The 25,593-nt window shown below is 45.1% G+C and overlaps 1 protein-coding gene and 1 long non-coding RNA gene across 2 annotated transcripts in view; one reads left to right on the top strand and one right to left on the bottom strand.

Moving 5' to 3' along the window:
- LOC103542999 (zinc finger protein 709-like) overlaps positions 1–25,593 on the top strand; it is a 161,142-nt gene that overhangs the window by 49,895 nt on the left and 85,654 nt on the right. The window lies entirely within an intron of this gene.
- Positions 1,687–18,668, bottom strand: LOC139084132 (uncharacterized). Its single transcript, XR_011541480.1, has 2 exons — positions 18,508–18,668; positions 1,687–1,976 (listed from the first exon to the last, which is right to left on the bottom strand). It is a non-coding gene; the product is annotated as an uncharacterized lncRNA (long non-coding RNA).

Raw genomic sequence — 25,593 nt, 5'->3', positions numbered from 1 at the left:
CATGGGTTTTCCTAGGAGTAGAGTGACATCTGTGCAAGATCAGTGTGATTTCCTGGTTAAAACATTTTAAAAATCTATGAATGCTTAGAAGATAATGATCCATGCAATAGCTGAGGTGAGCTGGAGACAGACACACAGAATCATTTTGAGTAATATCCTGTGTGGTGGCAGAGAAGGTAAGTTTGACATCCTCAAGTTGGGAAGTTTTCTATGCCTTTTTATAAGAGGAGTAGCTGGGAGCTTTTTTCAATGATGCGCAAAGCCCCCAAAACTCATTTTTACTATTTTCAGGGATCATTTCCATATGTTTACATTTCCAGGAGATGTTATGGAAGACGGGGTAAAACTTGACAGCTTTTTTTCATTAAACAACAACAGAAACCAAACTTGTTCCCCCTTTTTTTGGTCAGTGCTAATTCATGTTCTCCTAGCAGTGGAGAGATTATGAGATTTTCTAATTATTAGTATTTCATTTGATTCCCTGTCCCCATCCTTCCTCCCATGATGCAGATGAAAAAAGTTACGCATGAGGTCTTAACCAAATTCACAGAGCTCGTAAGTTTTGAAGGCATAATGGGCAATGCCAAAAATTTTAAACTCACAAGAACACTGCAAAGTTTGTATAATTAGGCCCTTTTACAAAAGTGGCATCAAAATTTCCAAACAGGACCCATAAGACAACATGGTGTTCCATTTATATGACATTCTGGAAAAGACAAAGGTATAGGAAAATAAAACAGATCAGTTCTTAAAGGTGGGAGGGTTCAGTACAATGGGCAGCATGAGAGTGTTCCTTTGGGGTGATGGAGTGTTCTCCATCCTGATGGTGGTGTAAGTATACATTTGTGAAAACTCACAACTACTCTTAAAATAGTATGTGAATATACTAAAATCAATTAATAGAAAACAATACAAATGTGTTCACATGCTAGGAGAATGTGAAACTCTCCTGTACTTTGGTTGCTACATGTGCAACACTTCCTTCCACCACCTTGGGTTCCTTCTTCGGAAGGAGTGGAAGGACTGGGAAGAAGGACATAGGCCACTATGGACTGTTCCTGGTACCCAGTCTGAATTAGAAAACCCCCTCTAGGGCTACACCTGCCCTTGTGTCATTCACATAACTGATGAGAAAGTGATGGGGCTCCCGGCCTCCATCTTTCAGTTGACACCAGGTTTCCTGGGTCATGTCCTGGGAATGCGGTGGGGTGAAACGTAAAGCTGCGCCTGACACATCTCCACAGTGGGATTCACCAGGGCACATCCTAATCTAATTCTTGGGCATCGACATCATGTCTTCCCAGAGCAGGTCTTAAGGCCATTTCCAGCTCTTAAGTTTCCCATTTCAAGACTTCTGTGTGGCATATTCCTGGGCAACGTTTTTAATGCAACACCTGTCCCACTCTGGAAATTTTCTGTTGTCTTGACCTTAAAAAACGTAAGATGGGGCCAGCCCTGTGGCCGAGTGGTTAAGTTCGTGTGCTTGGCTGTGGCGGCCGGGGGTTTCACCACTTCGAATCCTGGGCACGGACATGGCACTGCTCATCAGGCCATGCTGAGACGGCGTCCCACATGCCACAACTGGAAGGACCCACAACTAAAAATACACAACAATGTACCAGGGGGCTTTGGGGAGAAAAAGGAAAAATAAAGTCTTAAAACAAAACAAAACGTAACAGCCAGTTATTTTAGCAGTCAAATGAGTTTATTCAGGAATAGCAGAGGAAGTACAAGTTAGTATATGCAAATAATGGCGAACCGTAGGCGAATAGGGAGACCAGAACAGACGGGCTTGCTTTTAAAGAGGAAAGAAGCATGCTGGGAGTGGCTCCTTGGAACAGAAGGCCATTGAAGGAGGAGGTGAGTTCAGGGTACTGACAGTGGCTGACTATGGTGGTTTCTCATTGGCTGGGCTATTGCTGGGCAAGGAGAAATTCTTCCTCCCTCTTGCTGGAGACTGTGAAGTAAGCTTCTTCCTGTTGGGGAATGGGACGGACACTTCTTGTTTGTGGTCTGCAGGTTATGGGGAGTGGTAGTGCATGAGAGCTCCCCTTCAGGGCTTCCTGACTTCATTTTACATGAGATTTCCTGTATTTGTTTTCACATTTGCAGCCCCAGGTACCTGCGAGGTGAGGCAGTGGCAGAACCCAGAGCCCATGTCATGAGGCACAGGCCCCTGGAACACAATACTCCCCACTGTCACATACACATCACCTCTGCACCAGCAAGCACAGTTTCACAATAGTCTCAATACCACCAATAATGTCACAGATGCCCTGCCTTGTCCAAGCTCTGGGAGTCCCTCAGGTGCCCAGCTGTACCTAAATCACTGTCCCTGAGATCTCTGGCATATTCCACCCTGTGGTTTCAGTGGCTCATGCACTGACCACGCCAGCTCCCTCACCTCAGAACCCGCCTCCAGAGTGAGTTTGGAGCCCACACCCTAAGGCTGGTGCTGACTTTTTCCAGATCAGGACTCACTCAGCAGACTTCCAGCTCTAAGGCCTGTGGGAAATGGTGATCTCAGCACACCATCTGCAGTCGTGGGGCCCCATCCCTAATCATCGCTCCCAGAATGCGGCAGGCCCCATGCCAAAGGAAGTGGCTGAAAATGGCAGGGAATTCCTCCTTTCCTGACCGGCACAGGCACAGGTGATGCCGCCCCCACTCTGGGAGAGGCTCTGCCCACTGTTTCTTGAAGGGAAGAGGGAGAAATGAGGTAGGCCACGTCCCAACCTGGTCTTGCAACAACTTCCAGTGCTTTCCTGAGTCTCCAAGGTGATGTCTCCATGGCTGGGAGAGCTGGGATGAGAGGTCTCAAAGCCTCTACCTCCCCATCAGTAAATGCCCCAAGGCATGGAAGTGATTAAGACCTCAGTGAGGATGGGCAGTGTTGTGCTAGGTCTGCATGCAGGTGAGACCTCAGGGGGTGATGGATCCCAGACCACAGAGACCACAGTTGAGGACTTGATGGTTGGGTGAGGACGCACAGAGCTTTGTCTGCACTGAGCTTCCAATTGGAGAGCAAAGCGAGGAAGGGGCACATGGTGAGGGGCCTGTTTCTGGAAGGGATCATAGCAGCGTGAGGGGCTGGAACATGGTGATCACTGCAGCCATCGTGGGCCCTGACTCTCCCTCCTCAGGGCCTGGGCAGTGGGTTTCTGGGCCATTATCTCTGAGGGTCTGTGACTTTGTGTGTCTGTGTGTGGGTGTGTGCACATGTGTGTCCAGTGAGAAAGCCTGTGTGATTTTGTCTGTCTGTCTGGGGGCCTGTGTGTGGATGTCCTTAAAATCTGGAATGCTGTTATGTCATTTGGTGCCTAACTGCCCGGGTAGCACCTCCCTCACCATGTTGAATTGAACTGACGTGAGCAGACAAATCCTTGTCTTCTTTCTGATTGTGTTAATCACATCTTTTATTTTCTGTCTCTTTAGGTGTTTTGACATCTTGGGGGGCCCCTCAGACATAGGGAGACCCTGCCCCTCCCAGGGGCACCTCATTCCACGTTGGCAGTGGACAGCTTGTCTGGAGCAGGCCTCTCATGTGCATCCCGCCCTATCCAGTGCCCTGTCCCTACAGATCTCCTTATCTGCCTCTCACACGCCAGACAGTATCCCCTGCCCTAAACCCACCCAGGGCCAGGAACCAGATGACTGAGGACCGTCCCTAGGCCCCAGAGGCTGCTGAAATTGTTCAAAGCAGCCAGTCCTGAGCTGCTCACTCTGCCCTGACTCACATTTCCTGTGGGACCCAAATGAAGGCTGTGGCCTAGGTTTGTGTCCCATTCCTGATTCTGCCTCCTGAGCAACCCTGATGCAGCCCCTGTGACCCTGTCTGGCATGGTGTGCCCCCTTGTCTTGGGAAATGTAAGTAAAAAACTTCTTTCAGTGATACTGGCCTGTCTATGTTGTCACTTAGTCAACTCTGTAAATTAAAATCTTGAGGGTACAAAGCAGACAGTGATCCTGAGGAGAAAGTGTTCAGTGAAGATGGTGGAGCCACCGTGGGAGGACAGAGTGAGATCTGTGGGAATGAGAGTCCACAGCACAGCTGATGTTTCCCAGGGAGCCTGCAGCAGGGGACATGGGGGCTGAGCGAGGAGACGCTCACCTTTGGTCCCCTCATGGAGCTCACCACAGTAGAAAAGCAAAGTGACAAAGGGACAATTCATGATGAGGGAGTTTCTGGATGCCTTTGTAGCAGTGAGAGGGGCTGGAACTCCAGCATTTTGGGCCCTGACCCTGCCATCCAGTCTCCCATTTTGTGTTTTTTGTAGAGATGTCCTGTTTGTCCTGTGTGGTGTGAGGAAGGGTGAAATCCCTTCCCCATCTGGAGGAGCTGAGACCCCCTCTTTGGGGATTGGTTTGGGAGCCAGGAGACACCCCTCTACCAGGTGGCATGGGAGTGAGAACAACACACCTTGTGAAGATCCGGGCCTGTGATGAGGTTTGCGTAAGGCTTCCATGTGAGTGTGTGTGTCTGTTTGTTTCTCTCTGAGCCCCAATATGCAAGAAGTATTGCCATGACTGGCCTTCAGGTAGGTGCTTTGGTGAACAAAGCAGAGGAAATATCCCACTTTGATTTAAGATGACATTTTAGGAAAGAAGATATATTAGTAAAATTATACCATATATCTGATGATTGGCCCTAAAGAGTAAAGAAATGTGGGGGGGAGTGGGGAGGGCCTGCGCCTGTGTGTCTGTGGGAACATCTGTGTCTCTGACCATTAACTCTGAGTGTTTGTGAGTTTGTGTGTCTGTGTCTGCGTGTGTCCTATATGTGCCATGACAAAGTCTGTGTGATTTTGCATGTCTGTCTATGGAGCTATATGTGTGTGTCCTTTGAAATATGGAGTGGTTGGTTTTCCCATGTTCTTGCCTAACTGCCCTGGTAGCGCCTTTCTCACCACGGTGGGTGGAGCTGGTGAGAGCAGACATCTCTGTCTTCTCTCTGATCTGAGAGAGAAAGCCCGCAGTCCTTCACCATCAAGAGTGACGTCAGCTGTGGGTTCTTGGCTGATGCTTTGTTTCAGGGTGAGGGAGTTGACTGAGGGAGGTTCTCCTAGTTTCCTGAGTGTTTTCCTTGAAGGGCTGTTGAACTTGGTCTCCTGCTTGTTTGTATCTGTTGAGATGATCCTGTAGTTTTTGAGGTTGATTCTTTTAATGATTTTCAGATGTAAAACCACCATTTCTTTCCTGGGTTAAATCCCACGTGGTTGTGGTGTTTTAGGTCATTTTATATATTGCTGGATTCAGTGTACTAGTGTTTTGTGGAGGCTTTTTTTAATCTATATTGAAAAGAGGTGTTTGATTACTGTATTATAATGTAGTTTATAAAATAAAATTATCTAATGCTGCATATAGTATCTGTGTGTATATATATAAAGAGAGGATGTAGAATACAGTATATATACATATTTATATATAGTATATTTTAGTATATTACCTATATAGTATAAGTAGCATATATATATATAGTATAAGTAGCAAATAAATCTCAGGCTGAGTTTTTGAAGCTTGATATTCATGGTAAATATTTCATGATAAAAAAATTTGTAGGAACCATATTTTATTTTTCATAGTGTTTAATAACACAAATTTAACTGAGTAAATTTTAAAGATCTAATTTGTTTTATTGACCAACTCATCAGCTGGGCAACATCACATCCACCAGAGAGGAGCTCCAAAGGGCTGTGGAAAGGGAAATGTTTGAAAGGCAGGTCAAGGAAGCCATAAATAGAAAAAATTATTATTTTAGGCAAGGTTACCTTGCATTGGGGACACAAGGATCTTATTAGGTGGGTGACCTCATCTTCCTTTGGGGGATGGAGAGGTCCCTGTGGCAGATTGCCTCATTGGTGCTGACCAGAAACTCCTAGACTGATGGTCAGACTACATTCCTCGGGAAGGTTGAAGCTGCAGGTAGGTTAGGTATCAATCCCTTGTTTGTTGATGTGGGCCTAGCAAAAGTGACTCTGTTTCCGGCCTGTGGTTTCCTTTTTTACAATTTCCTCCTTTTTGATCAGGTTCTCAGCCTAACTGAGAGATCTGAGCAAAATTTAAGGCATCAGCACCACTCAGCTACCCCTGTGAAATTCTTTTTTTGTTGTTCCTTTGGATGGCATCCAGAGGTCATGACATTTTTCCTTAATCCCTGTGACATTCAAAGGTCAAGGCTTCAGGTTCACACTCTTTAAGCTGGTCGTCTCTTCATTCCTTTTTTGATTTTCCAGTCCTAGGAGATCATTTCTTTGGTGGTTAGCAGCTGCAAACATGCATTTAAAGCTTTTGAGAGACTACAATGTACCAAGGAGTTTATTATGAGTATAATCAGAAGGATAGTTCTCAATATCTGGAGTGTATTTTGGACCCATGGTCCCCAAGAACTAAACCAATCAAAATCAAATGAATCAAAGAAAGACCTCATCAAAGCAGTCACCTTTTAATAAAGCCAAATGGTTTTCTCAGTGATGTTATGTGAGTTTCAACTTCCCCAGAAGTTTAAATTCAGGAGCAGCAGGTGGTGATGGCCACAACACAGACTGCCTTGCTCAGCTAAAAGAGAGTCAGTGGCTATCCTTTGGGCTTCGTTTGTTCTTTTTCTAGTTTTGTTAGGTGTAGGTTAAGATTACTTTTTTTTTTTTAAAGATTTTATTTTTCCTTTTTCTCCCCAAAGCCCCCCAGTACATAGTTGTATATTCTTCGCTGTGGGTCCTTCTAGTTGTGGCATGTGGGATGCTGCCTCAGCATGGTTTGATGAGCAGTGCCATGTCCACACCCAGGATTCGAACTGACGAAACACTGGGCCACCTGCAGCGGAGCGTGTGAACTTAACCACTCGGCCATGGGGCCAGCCCCAAGATTATTTATTTGAGATTTTTCTTGTTTGTTGACATGGGCCTGTATTGCTATGAATTTCCCTCTTAGAACCGCTTTTGCTGCATCTCATAAGAGTTGGTATATTGTATCTTCATTTTCATTTGTCTCCACATATTTTTTTATATTTATTTATTTATTTTTAAAGATTTTATTTTTTTCCTTTTATTCCCCAAATCCCCCCAGTACATAGTTGTATATTCTTAGTTGTGGGTCCTTCTAGTTGTAGCACGTGGGATGCCATCTCAGCGTGGCCTGATGAGCGGTACCATATCCACACCCAGGATCTGAACCAGCAAAACTCTGGGCCGCCGCAGCAGAGCATGTGAACTTAACCACTTGGCCATGGGGCAGCCCCATCTCCACATATTTTTAAATTTCTCTTTGCTTTCTTCATTGATCCATTGGTTGTTCAGTAGCATGTTTAGTCTGCAACTTTTTGTTACTTTACCAGCTTTTTTTTTGTAGTTGATTTCTAGTTTCATATCATTGTGGTCACAAAAGATGCTTGATATGATTTCAGTCTTCTTCAATTTACTAAGACTTGCCTTTTTTCCCCAACATATGGTCTGTCTTTGAGAACTTTCCATGTGCACTTGAGAAAATTGTGTATTCTGCTGTTTTGGGATGGAATGCGCTCTATATATCTGTTAAGGCCACCTGATCAAGTGTTTCATTTAAACCCGCTATTTCCTTGTTGACTTTCTGTCTGGATGATGTATCCTTTGATGTAAGTGGGGTGTTGAGGTCCCTTACTACTACTGTGTACCTGTTAATTTCTCCCTTTAGGTCTGTTAAGAGTGGCTTTATGTACTTTGGTGCTCCTGTGTTAGGTGCATATATATTCATAAGTGTTATGTCCTCTTGGTGGAAAGTCTGTTTTGTCATTATATACTTGCCCTGTTTGTCTCTCATTGTCTTTTTTATCTTGAAGTCTGCTTGTCTAAGTACGGCTACGCCTGCTTTCTTTTTCTTGCCATTTGCTTGGAGTATCATCTCCCATCCCTTCACTCTGAGCCTGTGTTTGTCTTTAGAGCTGAGATGTGTTTCCTGGAGGCAGCATATTGTTGGGTTTTGCTTTTTAATCGATACGGTCACTCTGTGTCTTTTGATTGGAGAATTCAATCCATTTACATTTAGAGTTGATTATTGAAATGTGAAGGCTTAATACTGCCATTTTATCTCTTGTTTTCCAGTTGTTCTATATTTCCATTATTTCTATTCCCTTTTATTTCTAATGGCAATTTCAGTTTGATTGTTTTCTCTGGTGGTTTTCTCTTTATTTGTGAATTGTGCTCTGATTTTTTGTTTAGTGGATGCCATGTGGTTTGTATAAAATATCTCACAGATGAGGTAGTCCATTATCTGATTGCCTCTTATCTACATTAGCCTATGCAAGTTCCATCCCTTTCTTCTTCCCCTTCTGAGTTATTGTCACAAATCTTTCTGTTTTGTGTTGTGACTTTGTGACTAAGTTGAAGTGTTTATAGTTATTTTTGATGCTCTCCTTCCCTTTATCTTTTATGTTATAATTAATTATTTGAACTTGTTCTGAAAGAGAGCTGCAGCTCTGATTTTGTCTGTTTATCTCCTTGCTCAAAGCTTTTCACACCTTTGCCTTTTTGTTTCAGGTATGAGGGCTTCCTTTATCCTCTTTAATGTGGTCCTCAGTCGATGTCTTGAGTGGAATCTGTGTGTTTAGAGTGAAGGTGAGACTGAGGCTGGAGTTGCCTCGATGTTAGCGGGGACCTGGGGTTACAAGGATGATTAAACCCTTGAATGAGCTGAGCCCATCAGATGGTCACTACTTAAAGAGCAATTATGTCAGAGAAAAAGAAGAGACAGGAAAATGCAGCAAGATTCCAGAGGGCTCACCAGCGCCCGTAAGTCACTCTGCTGCTGCTACCCCTGCATCTATTGCAACAAAGATCCTGATCCTCTGGGCTATAGTGGACAACACCCACAGTCTGAGTTTGGCACAGCAAAGGGATTAGTTCAAACCTGACTTAAGCCTGCGTTCCTTAAACTCTGTAAAGCAAGCAGTTGTCATGGAGGAGGCCTCTGACCCTGATGGCTATGGTGTGAGGCTCTCTGGAGGAGGACCTTAAGTCATCCATAGGCTTCTGTTGCAAGAAACTGCCCTAGGTCCCCGCAATATATACCATTAGAGATGCTGTTGTCTCCAGGAACTGAGACCTCTTGAAAATAGAGGCTCTCACAGGCACTGAGCATGAGACCCTCTACCGAAGTGCCTGTTATATCTTTGGCCCCGGAGACAGCACCCTGCCAGCTCAGCCCAGCTACTGACACCTACTTGTGATATGATGGAGCCTAACCTTGGAGCTGTAGCTTATGCCACCAGCGGGGGGAGAATGGCATTTCTTTCTTCAGTTCATTGAAAGATGCTATAGTGGTGGAGGAGGTCACACTTCTCCCAGACACCTTGGCTCTCTGGGTAGTTCCTCTGGATTAACTGAATGCACAGCACTGGGGAGTGCATAGACTTTAAGGACAATAATACACATTCATACATGCGGAGCTCAGTACAGAGTTGCTGCTCATCATTCCTTAATTGGGACATGCCTGATAAAGAACCAAACACCAGGGTCACCAGAGCTAACCAAATTTCAGGCAGTCATCTTACTACTGGCCAAAAATTGGCCTCATCCGCGTATGTCCACAAACTCTTGGATGATTGTCTAAGAGATGCCCCTTTGTGCTAAAAGAATTCTAGGAATCTCCTGACTCAGAGATACCCAAAATAGGAATGAAGGTAACCCTTGTCTGGACATTACTAAGTCTACAATGCAAGGACCCAACAGGATGCTCATCATCCACCTTGGGGTTCTGCCACTACTGTTAGTGACTATGGCACTTCTCAGAGGATCCAGTGCTGTGCTCCCCAACAAGGCATCCGATGGAAGTTTCCCCTCCCCTGTGGGTCTCAGGCTCCTAGAGCACAGACTGGCTTCCTGAGATCAGTTGAGTGAGAGATGTCCTGTTTCAGTCATCAGGGGTGAATTGTAATGAGTCTGTCTTCATTTTTTTTTTTTTTTTGAAAGACCAGGTTTTTTCTTTAGAGCAGTTTTAAGTTTACAGAAAAATTGATCAGAATTTACAGAGTTTTCCCATATAACCCTTCTCTCTGCATCCACACAGTTTGCAGTCTTTTTCTTATTTTGTACTAAGGTGATAGGTTTTTTATAATTTCCAAGCCCATATGGACGCATTACAGTGCACAGTGTACATTAGCATTGACTCTGTGTGTTACACAATGTATGGGTTTTGACAAATGTGTAATGACGTGGACCCATCATTTATGTATCACATGGTCTAGTTTCACTTCCCTAACACTCCTCTGTTCTCCACCTATTGATTCATCCCTCCCTCTAACCTCGAAATCCTTCACAAGTAAAGATCTTTCTAGTGGCTCAGGCTTTTGTCTTTTCCAGAATGTCACATACTTGGAATCATACACTACATAGATCTGTCATATTGCCTTCTTTAGTTAGCAATATACTTTTAAGGTTCCTTCATGTGTTTTCCTGGCTTGATACCTCAAAAAGAACAAAGCTGGAGGGATCACAATCCCTGACTTCAAAATGTACACAAAGCCATAGTGATCAAAACAGCATGGTACTGGTACAACAACAGACACACAGATCAATGGAACAGAACTGAAAGCCCAGAAATAAAACTGCACATCTATGGACAGCTAATCTTTGACGAAGGTGCCAAGAACATACAATGGAGAAAAGACCGTCTCTTCAATAAATGGTGTTGGGAAAACTGGACAGCCACATGCAAAAGAATGAAGGTAGACCACTATCTCACACCATACACAAAAATAAACTCAAAATGGATCAAAGACTTGAAGATACCTCCTGAAACTACAAAACTCCTGGATGATAAGATCAGTAGTACACTCTCGGACATCAAACTAAAAAGGATCTTTTCGAATACCATGTCCTCTCAGACAAGGGAAACAAAAGAAAAAATAAACAAGTGGGAATTCATCAGACTAAAGAGCTTCTGTAAGGCAAAAGAAACTGAATCAAAACAAAGAAACAACCCATTAATTGGGAGAAAATATTTGCAAATCATATATCTGACAAGGTGTTAATCTCCATAATATATAAGGAACTCACACAACTGAACAATAAAAAAACAAACAACCCAATCAAAAAATGGGCAGAGGAGATGAACAGACAGTTTTCCGAAGAAGATATACAGATGGGCAAGAAACACATGAAAAGATGTTCAACATCACTAATCATCAGGGAAATGCAAATCAAAACTATAGTAAGATACCACCATATGCCTGTTAAAATGGCTATAATCACTAAGGATAAAAATAACAAATGTTGGAGAGGGTGTGGAGAGAAGGGAAGCCCCATACACTGCTGGTGGGAATGCAAACTGGTGCAGCCACTATGGAAAACAGTATGGAGATTCCTCAAAAAACTAAAAATAGAAACACCATTTGACCCAGCTATCCCACTACTGGGTATCTACCCAAACAATTTGAAATCAACAATCCAAAGTAACATATGCACCCCTATGTTCATTGCAGCACTGTTCACAATAGCCAAGACATGGAGCAACCCAAATGCCCATCAACTGATGACTGGATAAAGAAGATGTGGTATATATATACAATGCAATACTACTCAGCCAGAACAAAAAACAAATTCATCCCATTTGCAATGACATGGAAGGACCTAGAGAGAATTATGCTAAGCAAAATAAGCCAATCTGAGAAAGACAAACACTAGATGATTTCACTCATATGTGGAATATAAACAAGTACTTGGACAAAGAAAACAGTTCAGTGGTTACCAGGGGAAGGGGGGCGGGTGGGCACAGGGGTTGAAGGGGAGCACTTATGTGGTGACAGACAAGAAATAAGGTACATTGGGGCCAGCCCCGTGGCCGAGTGGTTAAGTTTGTGCGGTCCACTGTGGCGGCTTCAGGTTTCACCGGTTTGAATCCTGGGCACGGACATGGCACGGCTCATCAGGCCATGCTGAGGTGGCGTCCCACATGCCAGAACTAGAAGGACCCACAACTAAAAATACACAACTATGTACTGGGGGCTTTGGGAGAAAAAGGAAAAGTAAAATCTTAAAAAAAAAAAAAAAGAAATAATGTACAACTGAAATCTCACATTGTTGTAAACTATTTTGAACTCAGTAAAAGAAAATATGCTTTACAGTATTAAAAAAAAAAAAAAGCCATCCAGGTGATTCTAATGCATTTAAGTAAAAAAAAAGACAACACGGCACAAATTTCAGTATTCTGGCCAGGCCTTGGAGATGTGGCATATGTGAAAAAGGATCTTGAATTGATGTGGAAGGGAAAGTAGACTATGGAGGATACAAGGATAAAAACAACGTGAGGTGACAAGCAACATCAATCAGAGCTGATAACACTATATTTCTGAGTGACCAGACAGAAGAGAAGGCATGGAGTGGACGATCTTCTTTGGCCTTTGTTTGGTACAGTCTCCTATGCAAATCATGTGTAGTCTTTATAGTTTCTAAGGACAAGAATTAAAATATCCCTTTATATATAAAAAAGTTATGTTTACACTATCCTGTAGTCTATTAAGTGTGCAATAACATTATCTCTAAAAAAACATTGTACATTCATTAATGAAAAACTACTTTGTTGCTAGAAAAAGCTAACCATCATGTGCGCCTTCGGCGAGTCAGTCTTTTTGCTGGTGGAGGGTCTTGTAAAAAGGAAATATTGGCAAGCGCAATAAAGCAAAGTGCAATAAGACAAGGCATGCCTGTGAAGGTGAGTCCTGTCCCCTCAGAGGGAAGGCCAAGTGCAGCTGAGAGGCTGTGGACACAGGACTGGACAGAACAGACTCAGCTGAGTCTGTGCGAGCAGAATGTTTACCAGTTGCTGACCGGATGGAGTCAGTAATTTTGATGATGTTGGGAACTGGGCATAGGGCTGTGTTTGGTATGATCGCAGCCTCCAGCTTGCAGTAATCCACTATGAGGTGTCATTCATTCTTTCCAGACTGAAGAACAGGCCAAATTCAGCTGTTCAAAGGAGAAAGCCTGATGTTTCTACTTCTACAAAGAAGAAACACTTCTTCCTAAACAGGTTTCTTACAACAGTGTTCAGTCCTTGAAGGCTCTGTTCAGTTCGCACTGGGCCATATTATCTAATTTAACTAAGGCGTAGGGACCATGGAGCCCCATTTGGGGAAGCCAGTGTGGAAGGAGTGAAGACTTGTTTTAAGTGAATTTTAATTTATGAATTATTGATTCAGAGCTTTCCTGCTCACTGTGGGATATTTTAGGACAATGGGTCCTGGCTGGATGCATGGCAGTGTTCTGATGGTTAAGGAGAAGTACGCCAATGTGGCCTCTACATTATATTCAGTAACTTTCCTGAGATCGTGGGTCCTATGCTTAAGTTTACTGAGACCCAGCATTGAGAAATGGCATGGAGGGTTGTGAATTATTGCACAATAGGAGATGGTAAAGTGAATTCAAATCATATGTTTTAGAGGCTCAGAGGGCAAAGCGCCCCCTTTTATCATTTTTCTGTAAATTCTTTTAGCACATTTTGGATTTCCAGTTGTGTCACACTGTGGACCTTTATTTCGGGATCTTTTTCCTCTTTCTCCCCCTCTGCTGTCCTTCTCTGTCCTGTATTTCAGGTCACTGGATATGCTTTGGGGGATGGGGTGTCCCCTGTACCCTGGCATTTCTACATTGTTCTTCCAGAGGGCCTCACGTCAGTGCCATCAGATAGGAGTCTCCAGCATAACAACCGCTTGCTTTGTAGAGTTTAAGGACTCCAGTGTTAAATCAGGTTTGCCTAATCCCTTGGCTGTGCCACACAGATGCCATGGGTGTGTCCCCTATAACCCCAAAGGTCAGGGTCTTTGTGGCAGTAGAGGCAGCGGCAGCAGCAGAGGTACTGAAGGGGCCTGGGGAGCCCTCTGCTATCAGGAGTGTGGACGTCACCCTCCATCTACTGGCTCCTTTCCTGTCTCTCTTCTTCCTCACTTTCTCTCTGAAATAACTGCTCTTTGAGGAGTGACCATCTGATGGCCTCACCTCACTCACAGGGTATAATCATCCTCCCCTAAGACATGCCCCTAATGTAGGGACAAACCCAGCCTCAGTCACGGCTTCACTCTAGACACAGACAGATTCCAGCCAAGATACTGACCCAGGACCCCTGTGATGAGTCCATTCTCATCTTCCTGCTCCCAAAAGACATGGAGTTACAGAAACTGCCAACTCAGAGTCCTCTGTACACAGAACCCAGGCTTGGTGGGGTCAACAGTGCAACACAGGGCAGCACTGCGCCCAGGAGGAGCTGCCCAGCAAGCAGCAGCCCACAGTGCAGGAGCCTCCAGGCTTTCTCATCAGCCTGTCGAGGGAAGAAGGCCCAGGGGAAAGGGGAGAGCGAGGCTTAAGTTTCTAGTACTCAAACAGCAAATACGTGGACCTTGGCCACTCATTAGGGGACCACAGGCTGTCCAAGAGCACTTGAACTGATTCTGTCTTATCAACAGAGTAATTAAGAGTGGTTTTTCAGGAACTGAGATCCCTTGTCCTGTTCAGGCCAGCTGAGACCACCAAGCCATCATCTGGGCCTGTGCACATGCTGGACAAGTGACCTTTTCAATGTCAAGGAGCTATAAACTTCATCCTCATGGTAATGATGCCATTTTGTGAACACATGTCCTATGAAGAGGCATGTAGCTTGACCACGCCTGCACAGAACATCAATTAGCTCACCTATCCTCACCTCCAATCGTCTATTCCCAGACTTCAGACCACCTTGCCACCTACCCCATAAATGTCGCTGAGTCCCCATTTTCGGGCAAGGTGGATCTGAGATTGATTCTCCTGACTTCTCACTCTGCTGCTTTGTGATTAAATCCTTTCTCTTTGCAAGCATGTCATCATGGTTATTAGCATTAATAGTGTGGTGGGCAAAACAAACCTGATTTGGCAACAGTTACAAGGACAAACAGGGTAAGAAAAATAGGCCTTCACACTGGCTTGTTTTTATATAAAGAAACACTAACAGGATGGTGAAGCAGTGAGCAAAACTGGTCATGTAGGGAGGCTGGAGTCAGAGCAGAGGAGTGGGGCAGGACTGCAGGCAGGGAGTCTCCTTAAGGGAGCCTCGTCTCTTAGGAATTTTTAACCTTCTCATGCATTGTTTATTTAAAGTAAGGAGAGAGGGGGCGGCCCCATGGCCAAGTGGTTAAGTTCGCCCACTCCGCTTCAGTGGCCCAGGGTTTTGCTGGTTCAGATCCTGGGCGCAGACATGGCACTGCTCATCAGGCCACGCTGAGGTGGCGTCCCACATGCCACAGCTAGAAGGACCCACAATGAAAAAAATATATGTACAGCTATGTACTGGAAAAATAAAATCTTTAAAAAAAAATAAAGTAAGGAGAGAATTTTATATACACATATTTTCCTATGGTTCATTATTATTTTTAATTAACTTGAATTTTAAAATTAATTTCATATTAACTATTCTACACAGGAAACCACTCCAAGATTTATTCCTGTAAACGCTAACGAATATAAAACTTCAGATTTACAAATCCCTTCCTAATTAAAAGCACAGGGGCAGTATAGGTTGTCTCTCCACTATACTTCACACTGGGAATATTTTCAGGAATAAATAGCATATTATAGTGCTTTTGTTTTGAAAATATAGGGCTTTGAAATTTACCCCTGAACTGGACTAAGAATTTCAAAGATTTCCATAAGCTATGAGGTGTTCTGCTCCTATCAATGAAAGTCGAAATTCAATTGCTTTTCCTCACATCCATTAAAATAGCTGTTCATTTACCTTAGAAATAGCATGGCTTTCAAATGTCAAAGCTCTCTAGGGACAGACGCATACAAAAACTGACTTAAAAATGGCAAAGGCACCTGAGAACTTAAACACACCCATCTCACATCTCTAGGTTCTCTTGCTTAAATGAAACAAAAATTGTATTTGGTTCCACAATTTTCTTGCCTTACATCGTATTTCTCAATCAACTTAGATTTTAAAATCCAAGTGCTAATGGACACTGGAATCAAAGGGCTGAAATCTTCATCGGATAAAGGAATCTGAGGACAGAAACATGAATATTGGAATCAGCTCATAGAAGCAGCCTGCTGGCCTGCAGTTCAGAAGGAAACCCACACTCAGAAAGGGACCACATTCCCAGACTTGAGGTATACACTCTCCCAGTTGAGACAGAACCCCTGGAGAGGGTCAGTCCCTGAAGAAGGAGGGTGGGGTCCCCTGAGCAGCCACAGGAATGAACTCTGGGAGCCCCACGCACCCTCCCTCTCCTGTGAGCATGGAGGCATTGCCTCCCCCAGGCTCCCATTCTCACAAGTGAGGAAACTCTCAGCCGGATTCAGTTTAAGCTTCTGACCCACATGAACTCCAAATTCATGAACCCTTTGTCCACAGGACAGAACACCTGACCTTCACAGACTTCCTCACTGTGCACAGATTACACTCTCAGTGCACCTACAGTGTGGGGGCTAAACTCAAACATAACATTTAAAATGTCCAGGCCTAAGGAACCACAACCACAGCCTCAGAAAGGGTGTCACTCCACACCCCATGAGCACGTGCACCCCCAGCTTTCCAGGGTTCTGCAGCTCCTCTCAGGATAAAGGCTCCTTCATGGGGGTGTGAGCAGTAGGACACCTGCAGGGAGAGGCCCCCCAGGAAGAACAACTGGGCCTTCAAGGCCTTCCCTCTGCAGGCCCAGGGGGGGCCTTAGCTTGGGTCAACGACTACAGGGTCTGCTCTCCACTGGAGTTGCTTTGGAACACCACTGATATTTTAAATGACATAAGGTCGATGTTTGAAGAATCCAGCAAAATCACTTAAACTCATCCTTTATGTGAAAAGGAGGGAAGGAAATTGTGAGGCACTTTCACTAGTTCGACCAGAAAGCCCCAAATCTCTATTTCTTTCAGAAAACAGGGGCTGGCCAGGTGGCACAGCGGTTAAGTGCGCACATTCCGCTTCGGCAGCCCAGGCTTCGCTGGTTTGGATCCTGGCTGCGGACATGGCACTGCTTGGCACGCCATGCTGTGGTAGGCGTCCCACATATAAAGTAGAGGAAGATGGGCACAGATGTTTGCTCAGGGCCAGTCTTCCTCAGCAAAAAGAGGAGGACTGGCAGTAGTTAGCTCAGGGCTAATCTAAGGGGAAAAAAAGGAGTCAGAAAATAAGATGCCAGTTAATTGTAATTTCCATGGCAACAAATCACACTTGAACACTTGTGGTCTGCATGTCTAAGCCATGGAATTTCATTTGAAAACATCCAAAAGTAAAGAACTCAGAAACTTACTACACACAATCAGAGGAAGAAAGAGGGAAATCAGAAATCTTACAAAATGGAATACAATACAGGTATATTTTACTTTTTTGAAATTCACCTCTTCCTTGTTTGGAAATATTTTATACTGTCTTTCAAACACTATTGATTAAATACAGTTTACTGCCATTGAAAAACAGAGACCTAAATAAGTGGATAAATCTTTTCAAGGTCTAAACCTAGTGAGGGGCAAGACTGACAGGACAGTTCACCCAGGAAAGCTTCTCAAGAGGAACCTCCCCCCACAGGACGTCTGTGCCCGGAAAGACCCTGGGGGAAGAGGCACAAGTGTTTCCTGCAACATAGTTCCAGCTGGTTCTGTTCTTTTTTAAAATTTTAGATTGGCACCTGAGCTAACATCTGTTGCCAATCTATTTTTTTTTCCTCCTCCTTCTTCTCCGCAAATCCCCCCCAGTACATAGTTGTGTATTTTCAGTTGTGGGTCCTTCTAGTTGTGGCATGTGGGACGCCGCCTCAGCATGGCTTGATGAGTGGTGCCATGTCCGCGCCCAGGATCCGAACCGGCGAAACCCTGGGCCAGCAAAGCGGAGCGTGAACTTACCCACTCGGCCACGGGGCCAGGCCCCAGGTGGTTATTTTCTGATGTCTTCTAATGTAAAATATCCAGACAAATATAATCTTGTAAAGAGCCATCCATGGTGCAGGGGAATAATGATAAACTGAAAATACTGGGTCTCTGATGCACCATGAAGGAGGAATAGTTGATAAATGATGCTGTCAGTTGGAGAAGGTAAGCTGGCTTTGGGAACGCGAGGAGAGATCTGGAAATTTAGGGATTTATTGTCGGTCCTGGAAGAGCTGGCGGACAGGGACGTGGATTTGAGACCCTGGTCGCCAAATATTTAGAAAACTCAAAAGGAAACAGGTCCCCTTGGATAGAAAGGAGGCCCGGAGGACCCACAGACCGCAGCCCCTCCGCGCACGACCCCGGAGCCCGAGGCCCGACTGTCCTGCGGGCCCTCCCGCGTGCCCCGCACCGTCTGGGACACGCGGGGCTGCGGGCGCACAGCGGCCCAGAGACGCTCCGGCCCAAGTCGCCGCGCGCAGGGACCACAGGACGCCCGGGGCCCGGCTGCCGGCCCCGCCCCCACGCTGCGGTCGGAGGGGCCTGAGGGCCGAGCGGCGCCAACGCGGACTCGGGGCCGCAGAGCCCGGAGGGGACCGCGGGAGGCCGGTCCCGCCCCGCCGCTTCCCACCAGCCCCTCCTCCCGCGTCCTCACCCCGGGGCCGCACACTCATCATTTCTAGGGCTCCTGAGTCCCCCGAGTCCTTCCTAGGACCTCCACGGCCAGTGCAGGTGACTACGACAAAGGCTGCGACAGGGCCACCAGGGACCGTTTAGGACAGGTGACCCATGATCTCCAGCGATGCCTGAGTGATTAGGGACTTCCAGGCCATTGTGGCGCGTCATCCCACCCACCTGCCCCCAGCGGCTCCCCGATTGGACAGTTACAAAAGGCCACGCCCCCTCACCCCTGAGTGACAGCAGAACAGCAAGACGCAGCCAAACCAGGTTCTGCCAGTGGATCCTGACCTCTCCCCGCCCGGGGCGTTTACATTTAAACAGAACTTTTTCCAGCGCCAGACATTCCTGTTTCCCCACCTCCTTCTGACCGCGTGGTAACAAGTGTGACGGGGAGTTCCTGATTCAGTTTTAAGGAGGAGCAAGTACAGACAAGAGGGTGATCCAGGCCAGCGCACACGGAACAAGAGGCTCTTAGGTCCTCTAAGGGTTAAGAGCTTGGTGTAAGGCTGCGAGGCCACTCAAGGAACCCTGACCCTTGTTTAGAAACAGACACTTAAATGTGACCTCACCATCTGTAATAAAGCGTCTGGCTCCATTTTGATCTTTAATCCTTGCTAGCGTTCAACCTCCCACCCTTCCCTTGCCCATGCCCACCCGTTTGATTTTTGTTTTTTTTTTTGAGGAAGATTAGCCCTGAGCTAACATCTGCTGCCAATCCTCTTTTTTTTTTTCTTTTTGCTGAGGAAGACTGGCCCTGAGCCACCATTCATGCCCATCTTCCTCTAGTTTATATGTGGGACGCGTACCACATCACCGCTTGACAAGCAGTGCCATGTCCCCACCCGGGATCTGAACCCGGATCGGGAAGCAGAACATGGGAACTTAACCGCTGCGCCACCAGGCCAGCCCCTCATTCTGTTCTTAAAGAATCCTGGGGCCCTTGGCTCTGGTGGGAAGTAGGAACCGCACAGCCCTGGCTGGGCGCAAGGACTCTTCTCAGACGGATTTCAATATATGAGATGTGTTCACTACATTCTCAAGTTTCCATTTTACACTGGAGGGACGTTTATTTCAGATCAGTTTTTGCCTTTGTCCCTAGAGAATTCTGAAATGTAAATGGTTATAATGTTCCTAAGGGAACTGATTCCTAACCAGCTTCACTTATGTAAGAAAACCAATAAATGATTATGCAAATGTGAGGTGCACCGGAAAACTTTTTCCCCCAGCTTTACTGGGATATAACTAATGATGCTGTCTATATTTAAAGATTAGAAGTAGATGATTTGATATATGTATACCATAGTCAATCAATTAAGCATTCTCACCACACACAGAAATTAACTATGTCGGGGACATATGTATCAATTAACCTAGAAATTCTAATAAGCTAAAGAAAGTGGATCGCAGAACTCTTGCATTTCAAAGCTCCAATGCTTTTATTTACATACATGAACAGCTTCATTGAGATATAATCCAGATACAGTCATGCCCCACATAATGAAGTTTGGGCCAACGACTGACCACATATACCACAGTGGTCCCATAAGATTAGTACCATAGTACTAATCCATACTACGTAAGCCTAAATTTCCTATTTTTTTCCTATCATTGCTCTTGGTGTCATATCTGACATATTTTTGTCAAATCCAAGGTCAGGAATTTTTTTCTTTGTTTTATATACTCTTCTTATACTTTTACTCTCATCTTTAGGTCTCTGATACTTTTTGGGAAGTCACTGTATGTTGTGGGTTTTCAGGGTACAATCTCTGCCTTTTGCATGTGGCTATCCAGCTGGCCCAGCACCAAGTAATGAAAAGGATATTCTTTCCTCACTTTGGGGACCTTTGTCAAAGATCAGTTCACCATAAACGTGGGGTTTATTTCTCTAATTTCAATCTTCCACAGATCTCTCTGTCCATCCTTGTGTCAGTACCACGCTAGCTTGATTACCTTTCCTTAGTATAAAATTTGAAATCCATAAATGTTACTCCTACAAGTTGGTTTTTCTTTTTCCAGATTGGTTTGGCTATTCTGGTTCCCTTGTATTTTCATAAAATCTATGAAACAGCTTGCCGATTTCTAGAAGAGGTACAGCTGGGATGATGATGGGTATCACAGTGAATCTCTAGGTCATTGTGTGGAGTAGAGACATTTCAACAACGTTAAGTCCTGGAAACCATGAAGGTGGTATAGCTTCCTATTTATTTGTACATTTCTTAATTTCTTTGGACCATCTTTTGTAGGGTTCCGTGTATCATTTTGTCCTTTGGTGTGTTGTTGTTTTTCTAGTTCCCTTGTTAACTTGCTATCTTTCGTTTTCAATGTGGATGTTTATTGCCATGAACTTCTGTCTTAGTGTACCATACGCTGCACACAAGTGTCCTGCTATTTTTCTTCCCTGGCGTCCTTGGGTTTCCCTAGAAACTCACTTTTGGGTAGTCTGTGTCTTGCAATTCTGTTTTAACACACTGTTTTTATACTGGAGCCCTGTTCACATGTGGAAAACTACTAGGGTGGGAAAATGTTCTTATAATTAAACCTGTGAAAATTTGATAGGACTTAATCCCTGGACCATGAACTTCAAACAGGTTCTTGGCATTTATTCCTCCCCTCTTGTCAGAGAGAAATCCTGACAAGTCTGGGAGTTGTCTGACTGCTCTTTCCCCAACCAGATAAGGTTTTGGCAATTAGTTTTTTTTTTCAGGGATGGCCAAAGTTAGAGAGGGCCGAATGCTTTGTGTATACATCAAAATATTTCCCCCCATTTCCTGCATGAAGCATGAGTAGTTTTTGCAGTCTTCATGAGAACCTGCTTGGGCTCCTGGATGAAAAATACATAAATTTTGGAGGGCTCTCTAAGAATTGACTCCCTAACTTTTAACTCTCAAGCAAGTCCAATCTGGGTCTCCAGCAAATTCATTGTTAACAGTTTATGCGTTGCAGGAGGGTGCTGGCTCCAGTTGTTTCTCCTCTGGGTAAGTGGTAATTCTCTACATTTGCAGGTCTCTCATTTGGGGAGCACTAGTTTGCCATGGAATCTCAACTCTCCCTTGTTTCTAAGAGGTGTTGCTTTTCAGGCTGTTCTGTTGTTTTCTTGTTGTGAAGACGAGATGATCAGTCAGAGCTCTTTACATATCGGAACAGAAACCATCCTTCACTTCCATTGCTGTATTTTCCCTGGTGACACTAGTCCATTCTCACTAGCTACTTCTACTGCTGTGGGGGGTTTCAGTTTTTCTTTTGTGACCAATACATCTAGACAGATTACCATGCTGGAATTTCTGTATTTGTATTTTCATCATCTCATAAAAATTCGTTAACCTGAATACCGGTTTGTCACTGAAAAGTCATTTTCCATTGGTTACCTTCTGTTTATTATTGCCATTTTGGGGGCAGAATTAACTATCGAAAATGGGACTGAATGTCAAACCTATGTCACAACATGTATCAGTTTAATAGAAATATGTTTATGACTCTAAGGTACTTTCTAAGGAAAGTAGGACAAGGGCAAGCTGGTTGGGGTCACTTGTGCAAAGGAGAATGGCTTGAACCTTTAAGGTGTATAGGGGTAGAGGCTGCAGGTTTTCAAGGTTTGACCCTCCTAACTGTTGGCACCAAAGGGGCAAGTGTCACCCTTCCTGACTTCTTTACCCATTGTCACATCGTGGGCCAGAGAGGGTGAGCAAGTATCTAATGCCAAGGAGGAGAGAGATGTTAACAGTGAGGTCAGTCTTTATTCAAGTTCACTCCTGAGGCTCATTGACTGAATAACGACATGTCTCATTAAAAGCATTTGAATTTGAATGTTAATTGAAAAGTCATGTGAAAAGGACAAGCCATTATAAGTAGGATCACAAAGCCTCCAAAAATCTTTCACTCCAGTCATCCCAGGGTGTTGGAGATCCAGGAAAGTGTGTCAGTGTGGTTCCAGAACTATGTTCAAATATTCTAGTAATCTTACCGTTTACTCTAATTTGTTGGCTCATTTCTTGTGTTCTTGGAGGCCCCCTGCCCGTGCAGCCTGCCTACATGCAGCGAGCAGCCCTTTTACTGGACAGAGCTCTCCGTGGATGGGTAATAAATACTTTAAAGCCAACTGCTCAGCAGCTCCATGGCTGCCAGGGGGTTTTCCTTCAGGGAAAACATCTCAAACACTACCTGTCTGCTGCAGGTATTTTGAGTGTTTTGGACCTTTCTTGATTGGCAGGAATGATGTTTGTTGAGTGACATCATGTGTGCCCAGGTCAGCAGCAGTCATTCCAATGAAAATGAACACAAGCACGCAAATGGTTGGAAAATAGCACATTTGTGTGGATGGTTTTGGGGTAGTTTGGTTTTCTTTTTTTTTTAAAGATTTTATTTTTTTCCTTTTTCTCCCCAAAGCCCCCTGGTACACAGTTGTATATTCTTAGTTGTGGGTCCTTCTAGTTGTGGCATGTGGGACGCTGCCTCAGCGTGGCTCGATGAGCAGTGCCATGTCCGCGCCCAGGATTCGAACCAACGAAACCCTGGGCCGCCTGCAGTGGAGCGCACAAACTTAACCACTCGGCCATGGGGCCAGCCCCAGTTTGGGTTTTTTTTTTGAGGAAGATAGTCCTGAGCTAACATCTGTACGAATCCTCTGCTTTTTGCTGAGGAAGACTGGCCCTGAACTAACATCCGTGCCCATCTTCCTCTACTTTATATGTGGGACGCCTGCACAGCATGGCTTGACGAGTGGTGTGTAGGTCCGCACGCAGGATCCGGGCCGGTGAACACAGAAGCGGAACGTGTGAACTTAACCACTGCGCCACCAAGCCAGCCCCAGGACTTGGTGTTTTGAAGGCAGGTGTCCAAAATGAAATATTGAGACACAGGGCACAGACTACAGGCAATGTTAGGAGGAAGACCAGGAGTGGCATATGAGAGTGGTGGCCAGGGGGCATGAGTAGAAGAAACCAAAGACCTGCAGGAATGATCATTTTGACAGAAATGTCACCTATAGAAAGGCTCCACTTACCTGTTGCCAGTGAGCCTGGTGATCAGAACAAAATAATAAGCCCCAAAGACTGGGGATTGTATGTAACTAATGAGTCAAACAGCAGGAACATCCATTTAGAAGAATGCAAGTTTGTCTAAACAAGCCATTAATCCCCACAGGGTTGCAGCCTAGGTCATGACAGAGGTACAAGATCCACTGAACACCTTTTTCAAGAGCCTAGTGTTTTATACTTTGAGACTTTAGTTGATAAAGTCAATAATTTCTAGTGTCTTGGTGAGTCCTTGATTCTGGCTGCAGGAGGATCATGTTTAACAGGATGAGCAATTTGTCTATAAAAGGTTCTACCATGGTCTGAGCGTAGCAAGCAGCTCAGCAGAGGGTGAGCAGCCCGACAAAGTCCACCTGCCACCAGCTGTAGGGACCCCTCCTCCACCTGCACTTAATGTGCATGGATTCTATTACCTGTCACACGTTTTTCACATCAGGTGTGTTGGTCCAGAACTGAGTTGTCCATGGAAGCAGAGGGGAGTCCTTTGAATCATGCCTAGGTCTTTAGGTTAGAGACCTCAACGATTTTGTATTATAGGGACCCATGTGTCAAGATTAATGCCATCAGGTCTGAGGGGTCAGTATGTGTCTCAGAAATTTGAGTGAATTTATCGCCAAGCAAGGAAATGAGCCCCTGCAGACTGAGGTTTAATATGTGCAGAGTAAGGAGTGACCTGACTTGTACTTGGGTGTGTGAGGTAGGTATCCCAGGGTTCTTTTAGGCAGAGGGGCAACCTTGGCTAAGGAGGTGTTACTATTGGTGGATGCAACAGCTAGACCACTGGCAGTTGCAAAAGGATCTGTAACAATGTGCAGATGAGTTGGATTCTTGCCCAGGGAATTCTCTGTTGCCGGCATGACTACCTGGGGTTTGACTCACCAGTCTGACACAATCTGTGATCAGGGCTGGCCTGTTTGATCTGGGGAAGAACACAGCAACTCTGCAGTGGACCCATCAGGTGTGGTAGTGCACACTGTGCATAAAGTATAAGAACTCCCTAGTCCTTTATGTGTCCCCAAATCACACCTGAAATGGCCAATGTGTCTAAAAAGGAGACGACCTCCTCCAGAATATACTACCTCAATCAGAGAAGAGGGTAACACACCTCCTCCTGTAGGTGATATGCCAGAAGCGCCATTTTTGGCTCTATCCTATAAGTTCCGATGTCTCCTCAAATAGTTGTCCTCTATTTGGCAAGTCTGAGGGGTCCTGCAATCAGGCCCAAAGGCAAAATGGGTGCTGGCTGTGAAAGATCATCAACCCAGGTCCTCAGAGGGCCTCCATTTACAAAAATACTCTGTGAGTTGCCATCAGTTGCTTCTCTAACTGTGTGCAGCACTGGATGACAATAGTTTCTGGTACAAGAAGGCCTTGGGCAACTTATGTCCACTGCGAGAGGTTTAGAGACTCTGGGATGCACAGTGGGAGGCTGCTACAAGCCTCTATGGTGAAGGGAGAGGCTAATGGAAGACAGCTATTTCAAAAATTTCTAGAGCCCTTTGTGGCCCAATTCAAAGTCAGCCAAAGTGTAAGTGTTGTATGACAAAGTAAGAAAGCAGGACTAATAATTATGCGATGTTTGTGGTCACTGTGGCTGACAGAATGTGCCCATGATATGGGTTCTACGAGCGCTTCTGTCACCCTCTCAGCTCACAGCCCCCTCCTGTTGCCTCAGAGAAATTTTTCAGAGTGGGATATCTGTGGATTTCTAAAGATGTTTCCAACTCAGCAGGCACAGAGCAGGCCTGAGTTGGGAAATGAAGAGCTGGAAATGGTCTGTGGATGGCAGTGAAAAGAACTGATGCTGACGCACATGGATGAGGATGTCCCCAGGCAGATCCCTCCCGGGATTCACTTTTATGTTTCAGAACCACAGTTATTTCCAAAGATCAGCCCACACACTTGATTTAAACTCAAGGACAGAGTCTGGGAGCCCTCTCACTTCACTCCCGTTATGATTCTGAGCTGAGGGCACGTGCAACCCTAGGGGGTGTTTTCTCAATTAAGACAGGGCTGCAAGAAAGGCCTGT

Source organism: Equus przewalskii, chromosome 6 (assembly GCF_037783145.1).
Source record: "Equus przewalskii isolate Varuska chromosome 6, EquPr2, whole genome shotgun sequence".
NCBI lineage: Eukaryota > Metazoa > Chordata > Mammalia > Perissodactyla > Equidae > Equus > Equus przewalskii.
Note: the sequence above shows the minus strand (reverse complement) of the source record. Positions and strands in the feature narration are given on the sequence as shown.